The following is a 14,321-nucleotide window of genomic DNA, read 5'->3' as shown; positions in this document are numbered from 1 at the left end:
CATTTCTAGTGGATTATGTAAATATACGATTTAAAATATTTGGTGGGACAAAGGACAATACGGGATTACTTCATAATATTTCATGGTCCAGAGAGTATCAGTCAATAGGCATTATTTAGTTATAATCCTATAGTCTATTCTCTGCAAAGCATGGCTTGAACAGTATAAAGGTTTACAAACTTTTAAAATGGAGAATGCATTTTTCTATGCATGGTCACACCCATAATTTTTTCCTTGACTACGCAAAGTTAGAATCTATACTCTGCAACTGTTGCATTGGTGGGATTCATTTTTTTTTTACTACTGGTTATGTGGGTGTGGCTTGGTGGGTGGGGTATGGCTTGGTGGGTGTGGCCTGGTGGGCATGGCAGGGGAAGGATGCTGTAAAATCTCCATTCTGACCCCACTCCAGGGGAAGGATACTGTAAAATCTCCATTCCCTCCTGATCAGCTGGGACTCGGGAGGCAGAGAATAGATGGACGTGGGGCCAGTCAGAGGTGGTATTTATCGGTTCTCCGAACTACTCCAAATTTCTGCTACCAGTTCTCCAGAACTGGTGAGAACATGCTTAATATCAACTCTGAACTTTTGAGGTTGATATGAAAATGTAAGAATTTCTTAGTTTATAGTTTGAAATTTCCCGGTGGCCTCCCATTTAAGTGCTAATCAAATCTGATCCTGCTTGGTTTTATCATGTCCAACCTTTTTTCATAAAACATGCATCCAAAGTAAACCGTGGCATGATTAGCTGCATACCCTTTTGCTCTGCATGCCTATTCATGAAAAACAAAAGCCTTCCTATTTAGAATCTGACTAGACTTGGTAAAGTTGATTTCTAAACATGAATCTATACATTGGAAGTTTCATTATGGAGGATTAGAGAATAAATTTGCCACACAAATGGAGCAGTTATTTCAACCTTTTCCTTTCTGGCCTACATAAAACCATCTGTGTAGGTACTTCTAACTTCTGTATAGTGTTGAAATAAATTGCTACTGTGGTGTGCAATCTTACACGAGCCCATTCAGATGTGAGTCCAATTGAGTTAAATGAGGCTTGTTCCCAGGTAAGAGGATAATAGAACTGCATTCCTTTTAGACAAAATTAGACAATGCAAACAGAGTCAGACACTGCTGACTGCATTTGGAGCAGCTTCTGGGAAAAAAAGACACATATTTCTCCACCTCCATTTTCCTTAGATTTTACTATTATCCTATAAAATACAAACAAAGTATATTCAATAAATGCATTTCAGATGTGTGCCACATGTTGCCTGCATCAAAGATAACTAGACTTACTTACAAATTGCTCTACTTTGCTCCAAGCCATTGCTCAAAGAAGCAGCAATACCCAAAATCCTAATTCAAAATGGCGATGTACACCTGCAGTGTACACTCCAGGACAACCTGATCTAAGACTAAGACAGAAGAGTGTCTCACTGTAGCCTTGTCAGAATGATTGTGACTCACCTTACATTGGCATGGAAACATATACTATAGCGTAGGATGTTATGGCAATTCCAAAATTCAGCCTCCACTTCAAAAGATTAGAAAACAACCAATTAATGTTAGACCTAATTGAAAGTCAACCAGTTCTATGACATTCTAAAAGATCGTGACAAATTAACAAATGGTTGCAACTTTTTTAAAAAAACTTTCCTTTCTTTTTACTTGTTAACACATTTCAAAAGAGAATAAAGTTTGCCAGACTTTGGAGAGCATAAGTATTGTAGTTTTTTATATAATGAGGTAAAGTTTGCCAGTACAGTTTCCCCTTTCTTATACTGTAACAAATTTGCAGGCATTTATTGCCATTACTGTAAATTTGTCAAATTTCAAACAAATATATTGCATTCTCTCTCTCTCTCTCTCTCTCTCTCTCTCTCTCTCTCTCTCTCTCTCTCTCTCTCTCTCTCTCTCTCTCTCTCTCTCTCTCTCTCTCTCTCTCACACACACACACACACACACACACACTGTCTCTCTGTCTGTGTTTCTCTCACTCTGTCTCTCTGTCTGTCTCTGTCTGTCTGTGTTTCTCTCACTCTGTCTCTCTTTGTCTCTGACTCTGTGTGTCTGTGTCTGTGTGTGTGTATGTATGTGTGTAAGAGAGAGAGTACCAAGGAGTCTTTACAGCTGGAATGAAAAACAAAAGCACAGCTGGATGTTCAGGTGGCCGCCTTGCTTGGCTTGATGAGGTCAAGCTCGACCGCATGGAAAAGTGTCCTTGTTACTGCATGTAAATTAGATTTTAGAAATATAATTGTCCAGAACACCTTAGCAACTATGGTTGGTGGATCCTTGCTTAGCAGCTTTATTTGGCTGATAAAAGTCTATAATCATTATCAACTGTTGGTGAATATCTTTTCAATCCTAAGTAGTTCCGTTCCAACTACAGATAGTCCTCGGCTTACAACAATTCATTTAGTGACCATTTGAAGTTACAATGGCACTGAAAGCCTTATGATTATTTTTCACACTTATGACTGTGGCAGCATCCCCATGGTCACATGATTTACATTTGGATGCAACTAGTTCACACGTATGACGGTTGTAGTGTCCTGGGGTCACGTTGATCACCTTTTGCAACCTTCTGACAAGCAAAGTCAATGGGGAAGCCAGACTCACTTTATAACCACGTTACTAATTTAACAACTTCAGTGATTCACTTAATAAATATGGTGAAAAAAGTCATAAAATGGGGCAACACTCTTCTGGCTCGTTTAACAAACCATAGCTAAAGCAAACCTGGCTTATTCAAAAAAAGGAAGGTTGTTGGGGTTTTTTGGTTAGGAAAAACTTCCAGTGTTAACCACTACAGTGTTTCCCCAAAAATAAGGCAGGGCCTTATTTTCTTTTGACCTCCGAAATAAGTGCTTGGCCTTATTTTTGAGGAGGTCTTATTATTTTTGAGATTCAGGAGGCAGTGAGCGTGGTCACCTCATGGCTGCTGCTGTGTTGCAATATTGTCGGGGACAGCTTATTTTGTGGGGAGGGCTTATTATAGTGCCTGCGCTCAAAAGCCCCTTTGGCCTTATTATCTAGGGAGGTCTTATTTTCAGGGAAACAGGGTACAATAGCACGCTGTCTTAATAGATTATTGGCTCATCTGTGTTACAACAGAAGCTGAATGGCCAATCATCAGGTGTATTTTAGCATTTGGTAGATGATTGGGGGGATTAGAGTAGAAGAGCTTGAAGACATATTCCATCTCTACCAGTTTTGAATTTTTTTCACCCATCATTTGGAAAACTCTTGGACATAGTCCTGGTTGAGGGATTCATCTAAAGTAGACACTATTTCTGTTCCTACAGCCCTTATCTGTGAATAAAAGTGTTTTTCCTAGAGAACCAAAAGTATAAGGGAGTAAGACCTAATAACATGTATTAGCAGTCTCTGATATTAATAGCACAGATTGTCACATGATGAGACAGTGATTCAAGTGGGCATGGATGGAGATCCCCTTTCTTCTGGGAGTCTCTGTTCCCCCCTGCAAACAGAAAATAAACACAGCCCTTCTAGAAGCGTAAATGCCAATAACTGTGAAATTTTGATTAAATAATAGATATGTGTTCTGAAGCACTTCTTTATAGCATGTGATTAAGAAAGATAACTAGACATCCTTACAGCTATAATGATAATAATTACTACAACACATAAAGTGTAGAATATGACATTGGAAAGGCCATTATTAACCTTTCCAAGGTTTTTTTTTTCTTGGTGTGGTTTTTTTTTTTTTTTTTTTTTTGACATTACAGACAGCAGCTTCAAGAGAGCTAAATACAACTTATGGCCATGGGTTGTTTTTTTTTAAATCACAGCGTCCTCTTTAATACTTTATGGGCACAAGATGAACCTTCCCTTTCAAGCAGATGTTTGTTTAAGATCTGACATCTGCGTAGTTCCTATAAAGCATTCTTTTTATTAAGATTTCTGCAACTGCTAGTAATTAAGAGAAGTGACACAATTCTTCCTTCTGTTTAAATGTTAGCTCTGAAGAAAATGTTATGACCCAGATGCAGGCCTTTTGAACTCCAGCAAGAGGTATTTCAGTTTAATATGATTAATGTACTTACTAGAGTGCTAGTATGTATGTGTGTGTGTATGTGTATCTGTATTTATAAAACTATGAATGATATAGTTATTGGAGCACTAGCAGTGATGGCATTTCTTTGGCTAACATTTAGAGTATAGATTGGAAAGAGGGAGAAATAGCACTCCCTACTGTACAAAGGATAGTCTTCTTGAAAAACTGTACTATCTCCAAAAGAAACATTGGAAGGAAGAGCAGGACTCATCCAATTGTTAATGTGGACAGCAGGGCAAAAAATTCCTCCTAACATCTGGTCACAGACTTACTCATTTTAGTGGATTGTTCCTTATGGGTTCTACTTAATTTATAGCATTAACTTCTAAATTTATATTTTTACATATTCCTTAATGCAAACATTATTATCTTTCCTCTTTTTATGCCAAGAATTACCCTTTAAATAAATGTATGCATGTCCATCATACGTCACAGTGAAGATTAGCTTTTGGAATTTGGACGGTATGGCATGACACAAAGGGGCAGGCAGAATGGCATAGAAAAAGATGTTCTTGACAAAATAGCTGTGGCCAGGTACATTATCAAAAGGACTCAGAAGAAACAAGGTACAAGGAGAAAATCCCATTAATGAAAATATCAGTAGTTATAACATCACTTGTCTGGGTTCCAGGAGAGGCACAAATTATTCCAAAATCTCATAAATATATGTCATTTTGCCCCAAGTATTATCTTGTGTAAGCAACTTTGGCCTCAGCCTCTGGAGACCACCATTTGGTTGTTTGCTTCTAAGAGACAAGAAGTTTTCCTCACATTCATGATAGCCAAGGTTATGGAGGAAAAACCTCCTCCTTAGCCAGAAATTACATATTAGTACAAAGAATTCATCATGAAAGCAGTAAAGCATCATTCTCTGATATTAACAACTGAAAGTTTAACATAAGATGTGCAGAAAAGCCACAAATTGTAGGTCAAGTCTATGTGCAATGTCCTCCTGTAAGTAACAAAAGAAAACCAAATAATTCAAGAGACCATGAAGAGTGCTTTTAACAGTCTCTAATTAAGGCAGATTGAAGCCAACCCAAGAAAGTCAAGGTTTCTTCAACAATATATTATTGAAAACATAATTAGCTGCAGGCATTCAGAAACACTTTGTGAAAAATCAAAGCCACAACCTGAAGTAAATTTTCAAATTACCAATTCATTAATACCAGGGAAGGTCTGCATGGCTAGAAGGCACTGTGCTAGGGGAAGGAAGAAGGCATACCAAAAGATTGCGACCGAGTTGGGCCAAAATATAAATGTTGAATAATCACACAACTAGCATTTGGCAGACTGCTGCATTCTGTAACCTTGTTCTTGGCTTACCTACAGAGCAGAGTGAGATTTACCAGGATGTATCAGCATGGAAAGGTTATTGTCCTTATGCCTAATCCCGAAAACCACACTCTGCTCCCAGATGCTTTCATTTGCAGGAATCCAGTTTGGGGCAGTTTGTTCTTGGCTAGAAGTCAAATACTAGAGGCACGAGTAAGAGAGAGATGCTCCCTTCCTCCATTGTGATACAGAATGACCAACTGCCAGGAAAGGATAGTACATGTCAAAGCTCTTTGTCATAGTCTCTGAAGAAATAGAGCATACAGTACATGGCAAGATGTAACACATGTCTGGATTCCCCCAGTGTGGCTTTGGTCCCATCCATCGGTAAAACAGATCCCATTCTGCCACCTTGAGGTTCAATAGCAGATTGATTCACAGCAGAATTTTAGGACTGGAAAAGATTCTAAGAAGTTATCTAATCCAATCATTGCTTATGTTCTTTTTCTTAAACCAAGCAGAGCCCATAGAACTCAAGGCAGAATTAGCAATTGGGGTATATGACATAGAGGCAAAGAAAGCATTAAGCAGATCAGGTAACAGAAGATTCTTGCCTTATATCCTGCAAGTGAGCTGCATGAAAAAGTCTGTATTATTCCACTGGTGAGTTGTTAAGTCTAAAATTTCCTGAATGAACTAATTCTCCACATGCTGACTTTTTCTCAAGCTCCAGTTTGGAAGGCTTTTAGGTGACTAGGAGAAAAACAGGATGCAGAAGGAAGGTTAAAAGAAAAGGCCAACTTTACAAACTATAGAACTATCAAAGGGTCATTGCACTATTATTATTTATATCCAGGGGAGCATCAGTTTGAGCTAAAAGCTGCACTTCGAGTGAGGCAGAGTTTTGATTTGAAAACCCCCAACTATGACAACATTTCTCATGTAAGTGTTTATGTAAAATAGAAGCCCATTTATTGTATGTGCAATATTGGATGGCGTACCTCTTTCAATGGTACAATGTGGTCTGCTATTGTCAGGTAGATGACAATCACAATACTTTTAAGAGCTCCAAGCAAGCAGTAAAAAGAACAAGTTCAAATGGCCATTAAATAGGCTGTGTTAAAACTCAGTCGACATGCAGCCTTCTGGCCTGTTGTTGAAGAAGCCATAGGTAAGAAGAGCTTTGAACATGCAAAAGTACCATACAAATGTTAAGGGTTGATTTTGATAGTATCAGAACTAATTAGTATTATTATTAGTTTTTAATAATTATAAGTTTTATATAAGATGTAGCAGTGTCAATAATTAAGATTTTTTTTCATTATTTGGCCACTGTGAAGAGTCACTTCGGATAGTGAAATAGACAATGTATAAATTTAATAATAGGACTTCTAGGATCTCTTGGGGAATGTTGCTTCACAAGATTAGCGCGGTCACATTTTACCATCATTTAGGTTTCCCCAGAGCTGATGCAGACAAATGTAAAGCAGTGATGGGAAAACCATCTAATGAAAGAATATCCAGATGTGTTAATTGTGGAAGAAGAAATTACAAAACTCTCTTCTCTTTCTCCTAGGTCCCTAAAAGATAAGAAGACTCCAAATGGTATGTATAAAGCTCCAGACTTCCTCCATCAGGAAAACTGATCATTTTCACGCCGGAAGCAATTATTGTTTTTAAAAAAGGAGCAGCAACAGCAGAAGTCAATTCTTCTAGGAGAAGGCAAAGTCTTGCAGGGATGACTAAGTTGCATCCATTCTCCCAGAGGTATAATGTATACAAATCAAATCAAAATATAAATCATTCCTTCCTGTTGTGGGGTTTATGCACAGTTTCTTTTAATAAAACATGCAAATATTTTGCAGTAAATTGATTTCCCAGTTTCAGTTCTCTTATCTCCATATTTATTATTCATGATCTTTTTACTCCCTTGCTCGAGCAGAAGGGGGAAAAATGAGGTGTGGATGGAAGTGGGAGAAGAATTCTGTGTAGAGTTCACTAAGCTTTTAGGAACTGGCTTTATTATTGTTATTATTAGCACAATTTCATACTCCTAGGAATAAAAGATAAATGTAGACATTACTTCTAATTTCAACCAAAGCTAAGAGGTAATACAATGACACCCTCTTTTAATGCAAATGGTTACACTATGTGGCTTTGTAGCCAATGCACTCAGCTGCTTGGCAAATTGCAATGGGAGTTTGAATTGCTGGGCAAAATGACTGTTGTTTAACCTGTGACCAAGCTGGATATTATTAGTGTTGTTGTTAAAGGTGTATATACATCAGTGCTGCAGAGAGAGAAACAATCCAGGAACCTGCAATTGTTATGGTAAGACCCTTGGTGCTTTTTTTAAAAAAAGTGTGTATGTCAAATACTTAAGTATATTTTAACTGTTATTCTGTTTATCTGCTTTTGCACAGGGCTTAATGTGAATTCCCCTTAATTTGCATTGATTCAGTCCATTGATATACCCTGAAGACAACAGACCAAACCTGATTAACAATTACAAAGCTGGTAATTATGATTACTTACAGGACGTGATGCTTGGGTGCTTCCTAGCAAAATAATATCAATAGAAAACGTTGGCATGTTTTGGGAACAAGGAGATGAAATACGCTGCTGTAGAGAATCCTAGGAGAGCCACAGCATTCCATCACCCAGAAAGGAGGCCTATAGAACAAGGGCGTCAAACTCGATTTCATTGAGACCCGCATCAGGGTTGTGTTTGACCTTGCGGGGGGAGTGGGCAGGGTGGAAATGGCAAGCTCCACATCATTTGTGTTGGAGGTACCTGTGGTGGCCCAAGTGCTCTGCCCGAAAAACGGGCTCCCAAGCCGGTCCTTTGCTGTTTCCTGGGTGGCCCATATCAAAGTACATTGTGAGCCATATCTGGCTCGGTAGACCTTGAGTTTGACACCCCTGCTCTAGGGAACCATGGGAGTGCATTTGCCAAAACAATGGGGTTTGCCCAAGAAATAAGATGAGAATAATCCTTTTTATAACCAGCCCTACCCAAAAATACAATCAATCGAATTTATTCCTTTTTCTGAGCTACAATTCCAAAGCATGTCATTATAACTTTTTGCAGATTGACTTTGCATGCAGACAACCCCCTCCCTTAAAAAAACACCCTTTAATCCCCAGATATGACTTTTAAATATTTATTTTTGAAACTCTGAAGTGAGCGGTTTTTGGTCAACGTAGAATAGCCTTTCCCAATCTTGGTGGCTCCTTAGACTTTGATACCCATAATTCTTAGCCAATTGTGAATTTTTAGCACATCTGGAAGATAGCAGTAGGGGAAGGCTGATGTAGGTAATATCAAGCAAATTGGATTATTAAATTGACTGCCAAATTCAGGCAAGTCTTTGCTCTAAAGGGAAAATGCTTTGACTGTTAAGGGCAGTGTGCCAACAGCCCTTCTTGGGATTTATTGAGCATTGCCACACAATCACACAAGAGGTGTTACAAACCATCATTGGTAAGAAAAGCATGGTCAGTATGATTTTTTCTCATGTTACTAACTTGCAACCTAATCTAATGGAAAAAAATTAAGTTCATAAGAGGCCATCAACTGTGCTGCTGCAGCTACAGATCAATTCAGGGCCTGATTAAAAAAAGTTATTCCAGTTCCTCATTCTAGTTGCTTGGAAGAAGCAAAATGATTTTGTACTTGTCTCTGTAGGTTTTAAGGATTTGTCAAATGTTGCTATACAGGAGATATAAAAGAAATCAGCCACAAATCTCATTGGGAGTGTACTTCTGAAAACCTGACAAAATAGATTACATCTCATGGCATGGATGACAGCACTTAACGGATCTGTTAGCTTCATTCATTCCCTGGTCAAAAATCTGCATGCGTGTACACACACACACACACACACACACACCTGTATTTTGGTAGAAAAATTAATCCAAGCTATATTGTTATTGCGTGCAAAAAAGAATAGTTTTTCAAGTTTACATCTGAGAAATATGTACTTTACAAACATGTGTCAAGGAAATAGAAAAAAAATGACATCAGGGAAATTTGAGTTAAGAAATTCTGTAAGTTAGGGGAAATTATCAGTGAAAGCACATAAATACATGTGTGTGTGGGTATTTATATATATATACACCCATACACCAGGTGTGGGTTCCTACCAGTTTGGACCAGTTTGGCTGAGTAGGTAGTAACTCGGCCTGCCACATCCCTAAACCGGTTCTGTCGGCAGCACCATAGGCGCCGCCATCTTGCTTTTTAGTACTGTGCATGTAGCGCGCTTCAAGCATGCGCACAGCACGTCCCTGAGCAAACTGGCAGTAGCAGCAGCCGGAACCCACCCCTGCCATACACATACATTCATATACATAGAACATTTTAGTTAAATCCCCAGTAGATCAAAATGCCAGTAACAGCTTAATGTATATATTGACCTGTACATTCTTTGGTGTTAATAGGCCATCATGTGAATCAAAATTGCTGCCATTTTAATGTACAGCATAGTGCTCACATATAGTAAGTTATAACAATGGTTAAGAATAGCTACAGCAATCATCAGTCATGAAATGGAAGTAAATTTTGATTGGGGTCCTTACATTGGCGTTAGTCATCTTCCTAGCCGTCCATTATAAGAATCAGAGGGCCTCATGCCGCATTTTGCAAGTTCCCATCCATCCTGAATGCTTCTTAGAGATGATGTATACAGAACCTAAGAAAATCCCTTATTCATATGACCTTTATGTTCATGTATTGTTATGTCATGCTGTTATGACATAAACTGAACCATTTGTCACATCAGTAAATCTACCTCTGAAATACCCAAATTAAATGGCCCAAAGATTTAAACATAATTAGATGCAAATATCATGTGCTTAAACAATTCTCTGATTATCCAACTACTGTATAGAGATGGTGGATGAGACAGAAAGAAAGGAAAAGTGAAGGAAAAGGAAATGGATGGATCTGCACATTTAATAAGGGATAATTACTGATATATATGAATGTAAGCAGAATGTAAGCAGTCATGGCCAAGAGGGCCTTTGTGCAACTGCGGATTGTGCTCCCTTTCCTGGTTCAGCAATCCCTATTCACTGTCACTCGTGCCCTAGTCACCTCCTGTCTTGACTATTCCAACACACTCTATATGGGGCTGCCCTTGAAAAGCATCCAGAATTTTGGTTCAAAATGCAGTGGCCCACATGGTTTTGTGCAGATCTTGGTGTGCACATGTGTCAGCCCTGCTGTGGGATCTGCATTGGTTGCAGTGGTGGGATCCAAAACATTTTATTACCGGTTCTGTGGGTGGGATGGGGCTTGGTGGGTGTGGCATGGGAAGGATGCTGCAAAATCCCCATGCCCACCCCACTCCTGGGGAAAGGATACTGCAAAATCTCCATTCCCTTCCCACCCCACTCCAGGGGAAGGATACTGTAAAATCTCCATTTTCACTCTACTCCATAGCAAGGATACTGTAAAATCCCCATTCCCTCCCCACCCCACTAACCTGCTTTCCAGCTCGGTTCTCCTGTGTGGGATGCTGATCAACTGGGACTTGGGAGACAGCAAGTAGATGCCATGGCCTTATTTTCAGGACATGCCATATTTTCAGGGAAACAGTATATACCACTTCACGGTGCTTTACAGCCCTCTCTAAGTGGTTTAAAGAGCCAGCCTATTGCCCCCCAAAATCTGGGTCCTCGTTTTACCAACCTTGGAAAGGTGGAAGGCTGAGTCAACTTTGAGCCAGTGAGACCTGAACTGCCAAACTGTTGGCAGCTGGTGATTAGCAGAAATAGCCTGCAGTACTGCATTCAAACCATTGTGCCACCGTAGTGATGAGCTCCCATCTATACCTTAGCTCCTGCCAAGTTAGCAGTTTGAAAGCATACAAATGCTTGTAGATAAACATGTACCACTTTCATGGGAAGGTATGCAATGTCATGCTGGCCACATGACTGCAGAAATATTTTCGGACAGTGCTAGCTCAATGGCCTTGAAATGGAAATGAGCATCGCCCTCTATAATCGGCAATGACTAGTGGAGTAAAATCTGCAGGGGCTACTTTACCTTTTATCTTTATCTCCAGGTACTGCAACATCTACTATCCATACTTTTTTCTTTTTCTTAACAATTGTCAAGTCTGGGGTGTTATGTGACAGGTGTTTGTCTGCTTGGATCCCAAAGTCTCAGAGCACTTTTGCTTCTTCATTTTCTATTACTTTGTCTATTTTATGGTCTCACCAGTTCTTGCTTGTAGGCAAATGATATTTCTTGCAGATCTTCCAATATGCCATTGTTGCTACCGGTACTTGATAATACCATTGTTTGTAGTCAGTCTGTGCAATCTTCTTGCAACAGCTAATTAGAAGATCCAACTGTTTCTTCAGCTTCTTTGCAGAGACAACACTTACTGTCTCTTTTTGTCTTCTCAATTCTGGCTTCTCCAGAATTAGCCCCTTTGCTGCTGCTGCTGCATCATCATCATCATCATCATCATCATCATTATCATTATATCACTACCATTACAACCATTTCCAGTTCTTGCAATCTACAAAGTACGCATTTAATTGGAAACGGTTGTTTCCTACTCCACTTCAGTTGCTGCCGTACCTTCTCCATGTTTGAAAGCAGTGGGAAAAGTATCTGCTTTAAAAAAAAGGGTGGCATATTAGCATGCCATCTTTGCAAACCCCACGTGGATTATTAATGTAGAAGGAATGCCAGTAAGTTCATACTTTCACCCAAGTTGCAAACCAAGCAACTAGTCCTGCAGAAAATTCTCGGTGAAGTTCTGAAACAAAAAAGGATGCATATGTACAGTGGAAAGAAGATCAGACAGACCATGTCTATAGTTATAGTCTGAAATTATAGAGAAGATGTCACTAAGGTTAAACTTCAGAACAGTAAAAAAAAGCTTACCCCAGCTGTCTTCAAAATAAAAGGAAAATAAAAGGATCAGTGTATCAGCTGCTAAGTGATAATGCTAAAAGGTAACAGATAACAATGAAAATATAGAACTACTCTGCTTCTATTTAGACTCATTCTTTGCCAACAAGAAAGAATGTGTTCCATCAGGCAATTTTTAAGAGCAGGATGAAAGGGCATGATTGAGACTTGAGTTTGATAGAAACAGTAAAATCTTTTTACTTTGTCAAGTAAAATCTCGTTTACTTCATATAGTCAGTAAAATCTCATTACTTTAAAATCTTTTTACTTTGAAAATGTTTATATCTCCAAGGTCAGCTGAAAACAATTTCTAATCCTTTTATACAGGTAGTCCTCATTTATTGACCAAAATTGGGAATAGCCATTCAGTTGTTAAGCAAAGTAGTCACTAAATGAAACCGTAATTCTGCTTGTAATCTGATTTCGGCTTTCCTTTCCTTTTGTGGACTACAAAAAATCATACATGAGAGGATTGGTCCTAAAGTTACTTTTTCAGCACCATCATTAAATGTGACAGTTGCTAAATGAGGACTGTCTGTATTGTTCTTAAGTAAATCCATAAAGCCAGCAAGAATCAAACCTGACTTGGGGATGTCTATGCCTTAAAATTCAACATAACATCCATGAGAATTACCATTGCAATTAATGTGAACATTAGTTTTAGTGATAAATCCCATTAATTTCAGTGGGATTTGGTTTGCATAGTACCTATGAATTCTGAAAGCATCTTATTTAGAAAGTCAGTATATTATATGAAATATTAAGTAAACACATCATAGAATATACTATTCAAATCCTAATAGATGTAATATGTAAATTCATTGAAGTCTTGCATTAATTATTTCAATGATCTTCAAGTAGTAAGCTTGTGGTAAATTTGGGCTTGTTAATAAGTTTCCAGACTGGAAAACTGGCCTCTTTTCTGCTGTTTTCTAGACGAGCAGTTAAGCCATTTTTATTTCAGTAGGTTTTTATGTACAGTATTTTAAATTGGCTAATTATGATCTCACTTTATTTATTTTCTGCTCTGACACTGAACATTCTATTTAACCATATAAATACGACTAGGATCCATTTTAAAGCCAAAAGATAATCTACTGTACAAGTGTTTTAATTTTTTTAAAAAGAAAGACTTATTTTTGAGGTTTTTAATTGGAAGGTGTTTGAATTCTAGTCTTAAGTGAAAACAAGTTACAGATACCATATCATATGATATTCTTTGAGTACACTTAAAATGTGCTAAATAAAGGATAATTAAACCAGATCTCTGTTTCTATATGAAACAGACTGCCGTATTCTGATTACACACCTTCTCCAAGTGTTGTGCAGTAGTTTTTGATTCAAAAATATCTCTTTTGGGGGAAAATGTATACGAGAACACTAAATGATCAGACTAAAAGCTTATGTGGTCTAGTATTCTATGAAACATGGAAATTAGCTAGATACACTGGAAAAGTGTACATATTCCTGCTAGGAAAGAGTAATCCTCTTTTCCTTACTTGTTTTTTTTTTTTTTTTTTGGCAATCTTATTGTATTCTAGTCATGAAATAGTATCCACCAATAGACCAAGATGTTTAGTAGCCTTTGATTGTTCTTTATCAATGTGCCTTATCCTCCTGTGAAGACTATCGCAACAGACAACCGTAGGCAAATATGTTAAAAGTGGATTCCATTAATTACCTAAAGCATTTCTCCTCCTGTCTTTCTAAGTCTCCACACAAAGATCTTCAGTGCATGACCTGACATTGCCAAAAGGTAGTATCTATCCATCTACATTTTCCATTCAATGCATGAGTTTATGTATTTCTGTAATACCCCCCTCACCTAAAATGCTTAAACCTTCTAGGGCTGTCAAACACATGGCCCACGGGCCAGATGCGCCACATGTTGGCTATGCCCACACCCGGTTTAGTGAAGGGGGGGAGTCCTGACATATCACGTGGTAGATATATTGTAGATTGTAGATAAATTTATTTATAGGCCGCCCTTTTCCCTGAGGGGACTCAGGGCGGCTTACAACGTATAGGGAA

General features: G+C 38.4%; 1 protein-coding gene across 1 annotated transcript in view; it reads right to left on the bottom strand.

The window, feature by feature from the left end:
- VRK1 (VRK serine/threonine kinase 1) overlaps window positions 1–10,055 on the bottom strand; it is a 99,917-nt gene extending 89,862 nt beyond the window's left edge. The window contains exon 1 of the mRNA XM_087726143.1: window positions 9,941–10,055. The gene's annotated coding sequence lies outside the window, so the exon portion shown is untranslated. The remainder of the gene's footprint in view (window positions 1–9,940) is intronic.
- Between the last annotated feature and the right edge of the window lie 4,266 nt (window positions 10,056–14,321).

This window comes from Thamnophis sirtalis, unplaced genomic scaffold, assembly GCF_051295495.1.
Source record: "Thamnophis sirtalis isolate CommonGarterSnake01/CBP01778 unplaced genomic scaffold, rThaSir2_p1.2 scaffold_1, whole genome shotgun sequence".
Classification (NCBI taxonomy): domain Eukaryota; kingdom Metazoa; phylum Chordata; class Lepidosauria; order Squamata; family Natricidae; genus Thamnophis; species Thamnophis sirtalis.
The sequence above is the reverse complement of the archived record's forward strand: the minus strand, read 5'-3'. Positions and strand labels throughout refer to the sequence as shown.